At 40.4% G+C, this 13,144-nt stretch overlaps 1 protein-coding gene and 1 pseudogene across 1 annotated transcript in view; both read right to left on the bottom strand.

Annotated features, from left to right (window-relative positions):
* Positions 1 to 13,144, bottom strand: part of SNX25 (sorting nexin 25) — a 130,082-nt gene that overhangs the window by 81,352 nt on the left and 35,586 nt on the right. The gene's annotated exons all lie outside the window — the stretch shown is intronic.
* LOC102817052 lies at positions 6,960 to 7,577 on the bottom strand (annotated as a pseudogene).

Here is a 13,144-nt window from a genome sequence, read left to right as displayed (position 1 = left end):
CAGCACACAGCCCCTCTCGCTCCTTGAGTCCAGAGTCCCCAGCCACCACAGCATCTTTTTATATGAAGAAAAGAAAGTTTTACATGTTTAAATCACTGTATGTCAAGTTGTCTAACAGTCAAATGCCATCCTAACTGATACAGAGCATTTTGAAGACATCATACATAGAGAAGACATCTTCAAGCTGAATACTCAAAGTAACGTTCTCCAACACATTAATGACCAATAAAGTTTACTGGTAGGACTCCCTTCATTCCTCCAAATAATGTTAATGTTGTTGTTGTTGTTAAGTGTCATCGAGTCAGTTTTGCCTCACAGCAATCCTGTACAGAGTTTCCAAGAAGCAGCTGATGGGTTTGAATCACTGACATTGCGGTTCCCAATCCAGTGCTTATCCTATAGTGCCACACCAGGAGCTCCTTCCAAATAATGGTGGTGGTGGTGGTGTGCCGTGGCATCAGTTCTGACTCATAGTGACCCCGCATAAGGTTTCCAAGGCTGTAAATCTTTACGGGAGCAGAAAGCCTCATCTTTCTCCCACAAAACAGTTGGTAGTTTTGAACTGCTGACCTTGAGGTTCACAGCCTGACTCGTAATCACTACACTACCAGAGCTAGTAAAGCACAAAATAGTTCTTTGTATGGGATTTCCTGCTGCCGCACAGATTACAGCCTAAAATACCCTGTGGGACAGGTATCACATGGGATCCCGATGAATTAAAAATCAACTCCAGGTCATCTATAAACAAAAGTAAAGAATGCTGATTTCACTCTACTCCAGCATGTGTCTCTTAATTCCCCATGTACACAGCCATCAAATGTCCTGCAAAATAGACCCAACAACAACAACAACAAACTTTTCCTACTCCCTAGATAGACAGGAATGAGCATCACCAATACCTCTCTGCTTTTAAGAGCACTGGGGATATGTCAGACTAAGGGGCAAGTACTCAGACAATAATATTTAAAATTATAAAGATTACATAACACTAATTTCAGTAATGAGTCCTGGTGTGGTACTGTAAGATAAGCACTGGACTGCTAACCAAAAGATTGGAGGTTCAAATCCACCAGTTGCTCCTAGGAAATCCTATACAGGGTCACTGTGAGTCAGAACATACTTATGGAACTTAACAACAACAGCTTCAGTGATACAAATGGCATGCACACTTACATTTATAGATATGTGGGTAAATGGACCAGGGCTACAAGGCAGAAGGGATAAATGAAAATGAAGGACAGTTGTGTTAAAATGGAAGACTTCAGAGGCCAGATTTTTCCATTTTCCAAAATGTTATCTATCTATATCTCTGCCTGTAAAAAACTGAACTGTCTTACGTACATAGTAAGTTTTCCTTACCGCTCATTTCAGCATTATCACCGCCAACATTCTACTCTTCTAAACTCAAAATCTTATTATCTTAGATACCTACTGTATCTAAGCAAATATCAGTCTCAAAAGCCCTATTGATTAAACCCACTGCCATCGAGTTGATATTGACTCATAGCAACTCTGTATGTTGTTAAGTGCCATCAAGTCGGTTACAATTCATAGAGACCCTGTATAGGACTTCCGAGAAGCAGCTGATGAGTTTGAACTACTGACCTTGTGGTCCAGCGCTTATCCTATAGTGCCACACCAGGACTCCAGCAACCCTATATTATTGTTGTTGTTAAGTACTGTCGAGTTGGTTCCAACCCATACTGAGCCTGTACAGGGTTTCGGAGCAGCAGCTGGTGAGTTTTAACCGCCAACCTTGCGGTTCAAGCCAACTTTATAATCTAGCGCATTGACCCATAGCCCCACACCAGGACTCCATAACCCTGTATGTTGTTATTGTTAAGTGCTGTCAAGTCGGTTTTGACCCATAGAGACCTTGTACAGGGTTCCCAAGAAGCGACTAGTGAGCTTGAACCACCAACCTTAAGTTCAAACTGACTTTGCAGTCCAGCTCATTAACCCAATGTATGTTGTTGCTGCTGTTAAGAGCAGTCAAAGCACATCCGATCCATAGTGACCCTAAGTAGGGTTCCAAGGAGCACCTGGTGAGCTTGAACCACGGACCTTGTGGTTCAAACCAACTTTTACAATCCAGTGCATTAACCCAGTGTTACACTAGGATTCCTAACCCAAAATATGTTGTTTGTTATTACGTGCCATTCAGTCGGTTCTGACCCATAGAGACCCTTTATAGGGTTTCCAAGGAGTAACTGATGAGCTTGAACTGCCAACCTTTTGGTTCAAACCGACTTTGCAGTCCAGTGCATTAACCCACAGCACCACACCAGAATCCAATATATAGTCCTCTGTAAATCAGCTCCTTTCTGTCTCTTCCTTTTGCTACCACCCTTCTTCGGGCAATGTAAAAAAGGGCTTGGAGGTGACATCTGAACTCCTCTTACTTCACCAGAGGGAAGGAGAATTAAACTCAGCATCAGCCCAAATCTAATGCGTATGAGGCTGAGGTCAGGTATGCCGCCACCCTTCAACCTTCTTACCAATTCTGACACCAACCATCCCTCCTACAGTACTCTTTACTCAGCTGGATTCAGTAATTCACAGCAATGGTCACACAGAACACAAACACCATACACTTATAGTGAAAGGGTTTACTAGGGATGTTTACAGGTTACAATTTTGGGTCAGAAATGCTCAGGCACAGTTCTTCCAGTCAGGACAGTCTCTCAGCCATACCTTCAGGAAGGCCTCTCTCTAGCCCTTGGTCCCCTGGCCTGGCCTCTGCCAGAAAGGGCAATGTTACAAAGCTCTTTCAGCACTGATAAATGCTGAAAAAGCACTCCACTGTACTATAAGCCTCAGCCCAAAGGTGCTCAGCTCTAGCTCTGTGAATCAACAGGCCAAATGCCCCAATTAAGTGCAGAGAGACACCTCACTTCACAAGTGAGCCTCCTGCCCAAAGGCACTCAGCTTTACTTGTTGCATGGGCTGACCATATATTATTTCTCACATAGATCTTCATATACTATTTCTTCACCAGCACCTCTAATCCACATTAATATCTCTCTTCTGAACCTCCTGCATTACTTCTGTTCTATAATAGTATCCATATATCTACTATTTTATAGTATTACTTTAAAGAGTCATATTTCCAGAAAGGTGCTGCGAAGAAAGAAAATGATGTTTCTGGTCATTTCGGGGCCTAACATTCCATCAAAATATGATGACACATCTAAACCTAAGACAAAAGTGTGATTCTGTCTATAATGCTGCTCTGCTGCCTTCTTCCTCTCAACTAAATCAAAAGCCCCTTGAAGACATAAATTATATCTTATATTCTTATAGTACCAAGCTTAGCACTAAAAATGAAAGGCACTCAGTAAATATTTATAAGCTAAATTAACGAGAGTTAAAATTTCTAACACGTAACAGGTATGAATAATATTCTGAACAATTTGTTCTGATATTCTCTTAGTGAATCATGTTCTGAGAACAAATGAGTCATCAGTGGTCTTGAAGAAAATGTACGGCATCTGAATAAAGAGTTAAAATTTTTAAACAAAAGCATAAAATTATAATATTAAACTTCTATTTAAAGATTCTGCTCAAAAGGTACCAGGCATCTGTTTAGACCCTTTAATTTACATTAACTCATTCAATACTCACAATAACAACAACACTATATTACAGCAAGAAATTGGAGTAAAGATGTGTTAGTAAATCTATAAAAGATCCCATTGTTTTTAAGAGACAGAATTACAAAGTAAGGCTGCTCATGTTCCTTACATTTAAATACATAAGTATTTAAGCAGGACAATGCTAAATACCTTTCCAATCTTATTGCCTTCCACAGATCCCTCTTAACTCTATATGTGCCAAACCAGATCACATGCAAGGCCCCAAACACACACCAAAGCTCTTTCCTGAGCCTTTGCTCTCCTATTTTTCCCCATTTGTACATAACCTCTCCCCTTACTGAAATCTAATTGGCTCTTAAACAGTTCATTTTTCTCTGAGGATTTCTTAAATTCCTCTCTTTTGCTGAATGAAATGTTTGCTCCTAGCCACTTCTTTAGCTCTTTATTCTCCACTTCTGTTCCTAAGACCTTGTTTCGCATTTAGCCAGCTATGACTCACTCATGAGCCTCCTATGCTAGATGACAAGGAACAAAATCCAAGGATCCACAACCAGATCTCCTTCACACAGTGCTTTACATATAGTCAGCATTTGAAGATGATTACAGAATTCTTTCATTTAATACTAAAGACAACATAGGAAATGAGTGACTTTTTATCCATGGTTATCCATGAGGGTTCAGGTTTCCCAGAACTCCATGGAACTGTTAATGGGACAGCCAACACTCCTTGATTTCCTTCTCCATTGAAGAGTATGGCCCTACCAGTGTTGAGCTTTGTTCAAAGATGAGTAGAACTGATACTTAAAACATTTGCTTGATATAGGAATATGATTGTTAGTACACTTTCCCAAAATGGTAAAGTAAACCTAGTATTAAAGGGTGAGCCAGGTGTGGCACTTGTAGGATAAGCACTGAACTGCTAGCTACAAATTCAGTGGGTCAAACCCACCAGGTGCTCCTCAGAAACCCCGTACAGGGTTGTTATGAGTCAGAACCAACTCAACGGCACTTAACAACAATATTAAAGGAAAGTGGTATAACAAAACTTCAATTGTTTTTCAACTCTTGCAGCATCCTATAAGGATAAATCAAAAGGTACACAGTTCTTTCAGAAAGTTTGTGAAAAAACTATATCATAATAAAAAAAATTGCACAGATTTCAAAACACTTTTTTTCACCAAAATAAACTTGTACTAATTTGTTATAATATAAACTTTTTATAAGATGGATAAAGCATAAGTTTGAAAAGAGGCCCTATTGAAGCAACATGAGTGTTACTAAAATCAAAGACAAAACATCAAATTTATGGGGCAGCTTGGCGGAAAAATGGTGAAATCATTGATCCTTTATGAACGGTTATCACGATGATGCCCCAAAGAAATCAGCAGTTTACAAATTGATAACTTGTTTGGAAAGAAGAGATGAGATGTAGTCCGCAGTGGCAGACCATCCACATCAATTTGCAAGGGAAAACTTAATCTTGCTTTTTCCCTTCAATTAGAAGGTTGATGATTAACAGCAGAAACAGCAGCCAACACCACAGACGCCAGCTTAAATAATTCTGACTGAAAAATGAAAGTTGAGCAAACGTTCTGCTCTATGGATACCTAAACTATTGTACTCAGATCAGCGACAGACAAGAGCAGAACTTTTCATGGAATTTTTAAGCAACTGGGATTAAGATCCTGAAGTATGTATTTCTTGGAAAAATTGTCACCAGAGGTGAAACATGGTTTTACTAGTATGATTCTGAAGACAAAGCACAGTCAAAGCAATGACTACAAAGATGTCAAAGTAAAAACAATCATGTCAACAACAAGGGTCCTGGAAACAGTGTTTTGCATTGCTCAAGTTGCTTCTTGGTTTTCTGGAGGACCAAAGAAAAGAAAATCTGCTTATTATGCAAGTGCTGAGAAAGTTAGCCAAAGCTTTAGCTGAAAAACACCTGGGAAAGCTTCCCCAGAATCCTCTTTACCACAGCAATGCTCCACAACATTCTTCTCCTCAAATAAGGGCAATTTTGTGAGAGTTTCTATGGGAAATTATTAAGCTCCATCTTACAGTCCTCATTTGGTTCCTTTTGTTTCCTAATTTAAAAAAAATAATAAAAGAAACCTTAAAGGGTACCCATTTTCCATCCATTAATAATATAAAAAAGATTGCACTGAAAGGGTAAAATTCCCAGGATGGATTAAATGATTGTTAATACACTTTTCCAAAATGGTAAAGTAAACCTAGTATTAAAGGGTGAGCCAGGGTGTGGCTTGCAAAAGTGTCTTGAACTTGATGGAGTTTACGTTGATAAAGTTTAAATAAAGATCCCTCGTATTGCTAGTACGGTTGCAGTTTCCAAACAAAATGTGTTGAAACATGTCCCTGTGATCAGTGGATGGCTGCAGACAAGTTCTCTCAGTAAGACACTTCTCTGAGTCTTGTTGTTTTTGTTGTTAAGTGCTGTCAAGTCATTTCTGACTCATAGCAACCCTGTATAGGGTTTCCGAAGAGTAGCGGGTGAGTCTGACCCACCGATCTTGCTGTTCAAACTAACCTTGAGGTCAAGTGCTTATCCTACAGAGTTTTGTTAGGTGACTTCAAAAAAAGGAATACATTTTGTGCCACAGGAAAAATTACTATTCAGGTCAGGGCCAATATCAAATTTTTAAAATTTAAGGGGACGTCTTCTGAAATCACTGACGCTTTGTTAACAAATTTATGGGAATGTGCCTTACATAAAAAAAATTTTTTTAGTAGGATGAAGCATTCTAAGAAAGATCTCAAAGACAAATTAAGGAAGAGAGGTCAGCTCAGAAGGTTACGGTACTGTTTGCGGGGTGGGGGGGGGGGTGGGGGTGGGGATCTCAAAGGAATAATCTTGATAGATTTTGTCAAAAGGCACTGGACAATCATGGGATCTTACTATGAGTAAGTTGTAAGAAAACTGAAAATTGCATTGGCCGAAAAAATAATACCGCGAAAGTTACGAAGAGCAATTTTTTATTTCCATCATGATAATGCACCTGGCTCATTCTTCGATGGTAGCAAGGGCTGACCTAGGTGAATATATTGGAAAACCTTGCCCCATCAACCCTATGGTCCTGATCTTTCCCTTTCAAACTTCTTTTTGCTTGCAAAACCCAAAGAACATTTAAAAGGAAAACAACTTGTGTCTTTTGAGGATGCTAAAACTGCCATTTTGACAGAGCACATAATTATTTGGGCAATGACTGATGTTGTTAAGTGCCAGGGAATCAGTTTCAACTCATAGAAACCCTGTATAGGGTTTTATTTTATTTTTGAAAGAAAAACTATTTTATTTAAAAAAAAAAAAAAAAAAGAATGGGCTTGGGTGTGCAGAGGAAGAGGTTAGTCCATTCAGGCCTTCAGTGTCCGGGTGGTGATTTTGTCCTTCTCAATGATGTGGACACTGACTCCCATCCCTGACATTGCGTCCCGATCCACAGCATTCAGCATGGCTTGGGAGATGGTTTCAAATAAGTGTTACGGATCCATGTTGGGCTCCCAGAGGGACTTGCACATCCCGTACATTTGTTCAGCGCATGTGCCACTGACCACAAAGTCATCAGTCACCATGGGGCAGCCAATGAGGTCCAGAGAGCAAATAAATGACTTAAAGGTCTTCAGGTCCAATCCAGCAATGACAGGCTCAGTGTAGTGGGGGCCAAACTGCTTCTCATACAAGAGGTTGGCCACCAAGCTCATGAGAGTGTAAGGCTTGATCTGCCGACCTTCCTTCAGTTCATACAGGTTCAGCCGGAACTTGAGGCGCTGGGCAACGGTCTGGACGTCAGTGGCGAGCCCCGCAAGGCCGATGTACAGACGGTCTCCCATGGGAAAGATCTCCTGGAAGTCTGTGGTCACCATCTGGGCCTGGATTCCGAAGCCCCTGTCGGCAGCGATGTCCACAAAATTCTTCCCTTTTATGGCCATGACGGCCCCTCCATTATAGGACATAATAGACATGATTGCGGTGTGATAGGACCCCCAATCTTAGCCGCGATTCCAGTAAACTAGTTGTAGTCCTCACTGCGCAACCCCTCTCCCTATATAGGGTTTTTAAGACTTTCATACTCTTGTGGGAGGAGAAATCCTCATCTTTCTCCTGTAGAATAGCTGGTGGGCTCAAACCACTGACCTTCTGGTTTGCAATCCAATGCCTATTCTATGAAGCTACCGCACTCCAAGGGTAAGGGTTACTGTTGTTAAGTACTGTCCAGTCAGTTCCGATTCATAGTGACCCTGTATAGGGTTTCCATGGAGTGCCTGTTGAGTTTGAACCGCCGATCTTGTGACTGAAACTGAAGGTTTGTTGTTTGTTGTTATGTGCCATCGAGTTGATTCTGGTCCATAGCAACCCTGTGTAGGGTTTCCAAGCAAGGAGCAGCTGGTGAGCTTGAACTGCTGACCTTGCAGTTCAAACGACTTTGCAGTCTGGTGCATTAACCCACAGTGCCACACCAGTGTCTTCAGAAGTATCTAGTCCTACATTCCTTGGCTGGCTAGCTGACCCAAACTCGACCAGATGAAGACACAGGGACCAAGAGTAAATTGCTACAGTCTGATGGAACTTGGCCTTTGCTTATAGATGCAGTTGCTCAAACTTCCAACCGAAAGGGAAGGACTCTTCATATCACGGATCAAGCTTGCCCTCTCAGTACATTGGGTTGACAGGGATGGGCAAACTTAGACATTGGCTACCAAAATTGGGGGGCTATGAAGGCATGAAGTGGCTCGCTTACAAGCTTTCATGAGTGTGTTTACTATCAGAACAAGGAGGGTAAGGTAGAATCCCCACTGTGATTGCCACAGCTGTAAGTGTAGACGACCTGTAACTAAAAGGGGGAATCATTACTTTTCCATTTCAGAAACAAAGTACCCTAGGAAAAGCATGAGTAGAGCGTGAGATCCCTACCTCGAAAAGCTACAGCAGAAATGGTGGCAGAGGTCAGGTGGCATGGAAAGATAAGAGAAGTTGCGGGCTCTAAGTTCATGGACTGAGAAAGGCCTACAAACAGGAGGCTGGCCAGCAGAATGTGTTCTTTGGACATTTAAATGAATATATATTTGTTTTGTAACTGTACCTCACATATTTTTGCTTTGTTCATTTGTGAAATATAAGATGTAAATGGGGAGCCACAGGATAACTGTAGTTGGACTGAGATGAAACAAAGTGTATTTTAATTTGTTGAATGTAAAGTTGATGATCTTGTCTGTAAACCTTCATCCAACCCACAATAAAAAGTTTTTAAAAAAAGAGAAAGAATAGATTCTCATTTCGATATTTTTGTTTCATAAAGATTTCTAGGAATTCATAGCAATACTTTTTGTCATACCCTCCTGTCTACAGGGTGTATGGACCAGAAAATAAGCCACACAAAAATAACTAGTCCCTAGTGCTGTGGGTTAATGAGCTGGACTACAAAGTCAGTTTGAACCACAAGGTTAGTGGTTCAAACTCACCAGCCACTCCTCGGAAACCCTATATAGGGTCACTATGAGTCAGAACTGATTTGATGGCACTTAACAACAACAACTCCTGAAAGGAATCCTGGTGTGGCACTGTAGGATAAGCACTGGACTGCTACCTGAAAGGTTGGTGGTTCAATCCCACCAGCCACTCCCAGGAAACCCTATACAGGGTTGCTATGAGCCAACTCAACTACACTTTAAAAACTGATCCTGAAAAGAGCTCTGGTGGTGCTGTGGGTTAAGCAGATTGGCAGTTCAAAGTCACCAGTCACTCCATGGGGAAATGATAGGACTATTAGATCCTATAAAGATTTAGAATCTCAGAAACCCTATAGAAAGTCACTATGAGTCCGAATCAACTTGATGGCAATGGGCTTGATTTTGGGGGGCACTCCTTCTGAAGGAGCCCTGCTGGTGCAATGGTTAAAACACTTGGTTGGTAACCAAAAGATTGGTGGTTTGAACCCACCAGCTGCTCCATGGAAGAAAGATGTGACAATCTGCCTCCATAAAGATCACAGCTTTGGAAACCCTATGGGGTCAGCTCTACTCTGTCTTACAGTATCACACTATGAGTCGGAATCAACTTGATGGCCATAGGTTTGGGCTTGGCTCCTCCTCAATAGGTATATCCTTTCTATTTCGTTTTGTACACTTGTTCAAATAAAAACGTAGAACAGGCTTATATTTAAGAACTCTTATGTGGTGCTATAGGATAAGCACTAGACTGCTAACCACAAGGTTGGTAGTTTAAACCCACCAGCTGCTCCTTGGAAATCCTATGCATGTTCACTGAGTCAGAATTGACTTGATGACACTTCACCACCACCATCACCAATCCACACCACACCTTAAAACTGCACTCATCAAAATACTCACATTGTTGTTGTTGTTGTGTGCTGTGGAGTTGGTTCCAACTCATAGCAACCCTGTACAGCGTTTCCAAGGCTGTATATCTTTACAGGAGCAGAATGCCTCATCTTTCTCCCGCGGAACAGCTGGTAGTTTCGAACTGCTGACCTTAAGGTTCGCAGCCCAATTCGTAACCACTACGCTACGAGAGCTCCTTAAATACTCACATAGGAATCTAAAGATTCATAGCCCTTCTGCTCTCTGCCATTCAGATTAGTTTAAAACTGACAAAAAAAAATATTTATTTCTTCAGTTCCTTAGGCACACCTTCTACAAACTTTTAGAAAATTTTTACTTTAGACCTGTGCTCTTGGAATATGAACATGCTGAATGCCTTGAGAGACTCAAAAGCAAGACAAACTGTAGCCTCAGGTGTACGATATGGCAAGTAGTCTAAAGCACTGTTTTATACTAAAACATGGATATACTATGGAATAGGAAAACAAAATTTTTAAAGAAAAATTAAATTTCTTCAATGTTTTCCAAGTTTCCATATGTTACTTTGTTACTAAACTCTTAGATCCAAAAGATAATGTTTCTTTCAATAGAGGTACCTCAGTTATTTACAGCATTTGTGAAAGTTAAAGTCATGGTGAGTTTAACCTGTGTGAAGCTGACATCCATGGCACTACTGAGAGCGTCTGCTGTTGTGCATAGGGTCGCTATGAGTCAGACTGACTTGACGGCACTTAACAACAGCAACAAGTAGTCAATGATGAAGAATAGTTAAGAATGTGAGCTCTGGTATCAGAAGGTTAAATCTTACCTGCAACACATATTGTGTCACCATGAGAAAATTATTTAAGCTTTCCAAAACTCAAGAGTCCTCATCTGTAAAAGGGGGGGAAATAATATTCTTCCTCATACTGTTGTTCAATAGATTAAATAACACCTTTAGAACATTTAGAACAGTGCCTGGTCCAACACAAATGTTCATTATTACAACTGTTCTTTTACATGGCAGCTTTCCATAAGTACTATCAAGGACCTCTGGTAGTAGAGTGGATTACGAGCGGGGACGCTAACCACAAGGTCAGTAGTTTGAATTTACTAGTCGCTCCAGGGGAGAAAGATGAGGTTTCCTGCTTCCACAGAGATTTACAGCTTCAGAAACCCAATACTGGGTCACTATGAATTGGAACCAACTTGGTGCACACCACTCACCACCATCTAAGGAGAGGATATGTTATGTGTACTTCTAAAATATATTTAAATATCTTAAAAATAGGGTTACTTTTTTCCTGATTACCAAGGATTGAAACTGCCGTCTGACAAAATAAGGGTTTTTGATCCACTGCAATGAGGAAGAGCTTACCAACCAAAGAAACCATGGAGGTCTCCACCCTAATCAATGAAAAGATAAAGTTACTACAGGGCTCCCCATGGGGAAGGGTGGTGTTTAGATGAAATTTAAATGAACAGTATTTCCATAGGTTCAAAGCAGACCCGAACAAAAGGGGCTGACTTCAGAGGAACCAATGTCCTGTTGTTCTATTGGAGACGCTGAAGTTAGGACATAATTTATGAAGACATAAAAAAGACTGAGCGCAGAAAATCCTAATTTCCAGCTCTGCATCTAGGCTGTAAATCTAGACTGCTTGGCAGTATCACAGTGACTGAGATCCTCAAGGTAAGAGTAGGATGTGGCATGTTTAACTGACATTATTTCAGAGAACAAAGTTTCTGATATCATGAGATTTTTGAGACCAAAGTCACCCAGAGAAAGCACTGCCATGACATTTTATAGCTACAGCATGTGTTTGAGAGAAATGTTGTTTCTTGTTAATTTGCAACTGTCATATGTGTCTGTTATTCCAATCTAATAAACAGCCAGGCAGACTTTACTTTCTCAATCTGAGCCACAGTTTACTTTCTCTAAAACAGCATATGTTCACTGAAGAAAATTTGGAATATACATCCAAACTTAAGCATTATTCTATGCAAACATATATTTGTTGTTTTATTAGATTGGATTTATGCTATACATGCTGCCTTACAGTTGTTTTTAACCAATGCATAGCTAATATCTTCCTATATTCTTAAATATTCTTATGCAGCACCAGTGTATAACAGAGTGATTCCATTGTACAAGATACAGCAAAATTTTTTAACCAAACCTTTATGGGTAGGCATTTGCAAGGCACAGTCATTGATAAAATTTTCATACACATTCATGATTATTTCCTTAACATAAATTCTCAAGAGTAACGACTGGGTCAAAAAGAATGCTTATTTTGTGACTTGTTTTTCATATAACATTATGTAACAGAAAAGTGATAACTTATATTCTCACTATTAAGATATGAGGCTATTTTCTTATACCTTTGTCAACCCTAGATGCTGTCTAACTTTTAATCCTTATCAAGATTACCAAATTGTTGTTTTGATATCTTTGGCAGCAGTCTTTGATTTGTCTTTATGAGGTTTGTTTAGTGGTGTGCCGAGCAGGAAGTGCCAAGGATCTGTAGCACACATAAGGGAAATATCTGAAGTTATAACTCAGAGGAATACGGGTTTTTAAACCCATTTCCTATTTTTCTATGTGCAGAGGCTGCTGATTCCACAGCATGATTTACCTTGGAGCACTGGTAGCAAAGTGGGTTATGAGTTGGGTAACTGCAAGGTCAGCAGTACAAATCTAACTACTGCTCTAAGAAAAATGAGACTCTCTGCTTCCTGAAAGATTTACACTGTCAGAAACCCTATACAGGGTTCACTATGAGTTTAGTCGGTGATTTGATGGCATACCACCACTCGACACAGGAAATGATAGTAGAATAGAATACTTCAGTAACCAACCACTTTACACCCTAATCCAGTAACCCCAAGGGACAAGGAAACCTTTATGTCTACACATCTCTACACTATTTGAGTTGTACCAGTTAGGAGAGGAGTGGGGAACCTCTGGCTTGCAGGCCAAAGTAGTCGCAGTTCCAGTCATCACATTGTTGTTGTAAAGTGCCGTTGAGTCGGTTTTAACTCCTCTTTGCTCAGTACAGGGTTTCCAAAGAATACCGAGGGTGAGTTAATTAAATACTTAACCAAAATTTGTTGCTGTTGTTAGGTGTCATCAAGTCGGCACTGACTCATAATGACTCTATGCATAGCAGAACGAAATACTGCCCGATACTGGGCCAACCTCACTATCA

Source organism: Chrysochloris asiatica, unplaced genomic scaffold (assembly GCF_000296735.1).
Source record: "Chrysochloris asiatica unplaced genomic scaffold, ChrAsi1.0 scaffold00011, whole genome shotgun sequence".
Lineage (NCBI taxonomy): Eukaryota > Metazoa > Chordata > Mammalia > Afrosoricida > Chrysochloridae > Chrysochloris > Chrysochloris asiatica.
This window is presented reverse-complemented; position numbering and strand designations above follow the sequence as displayed.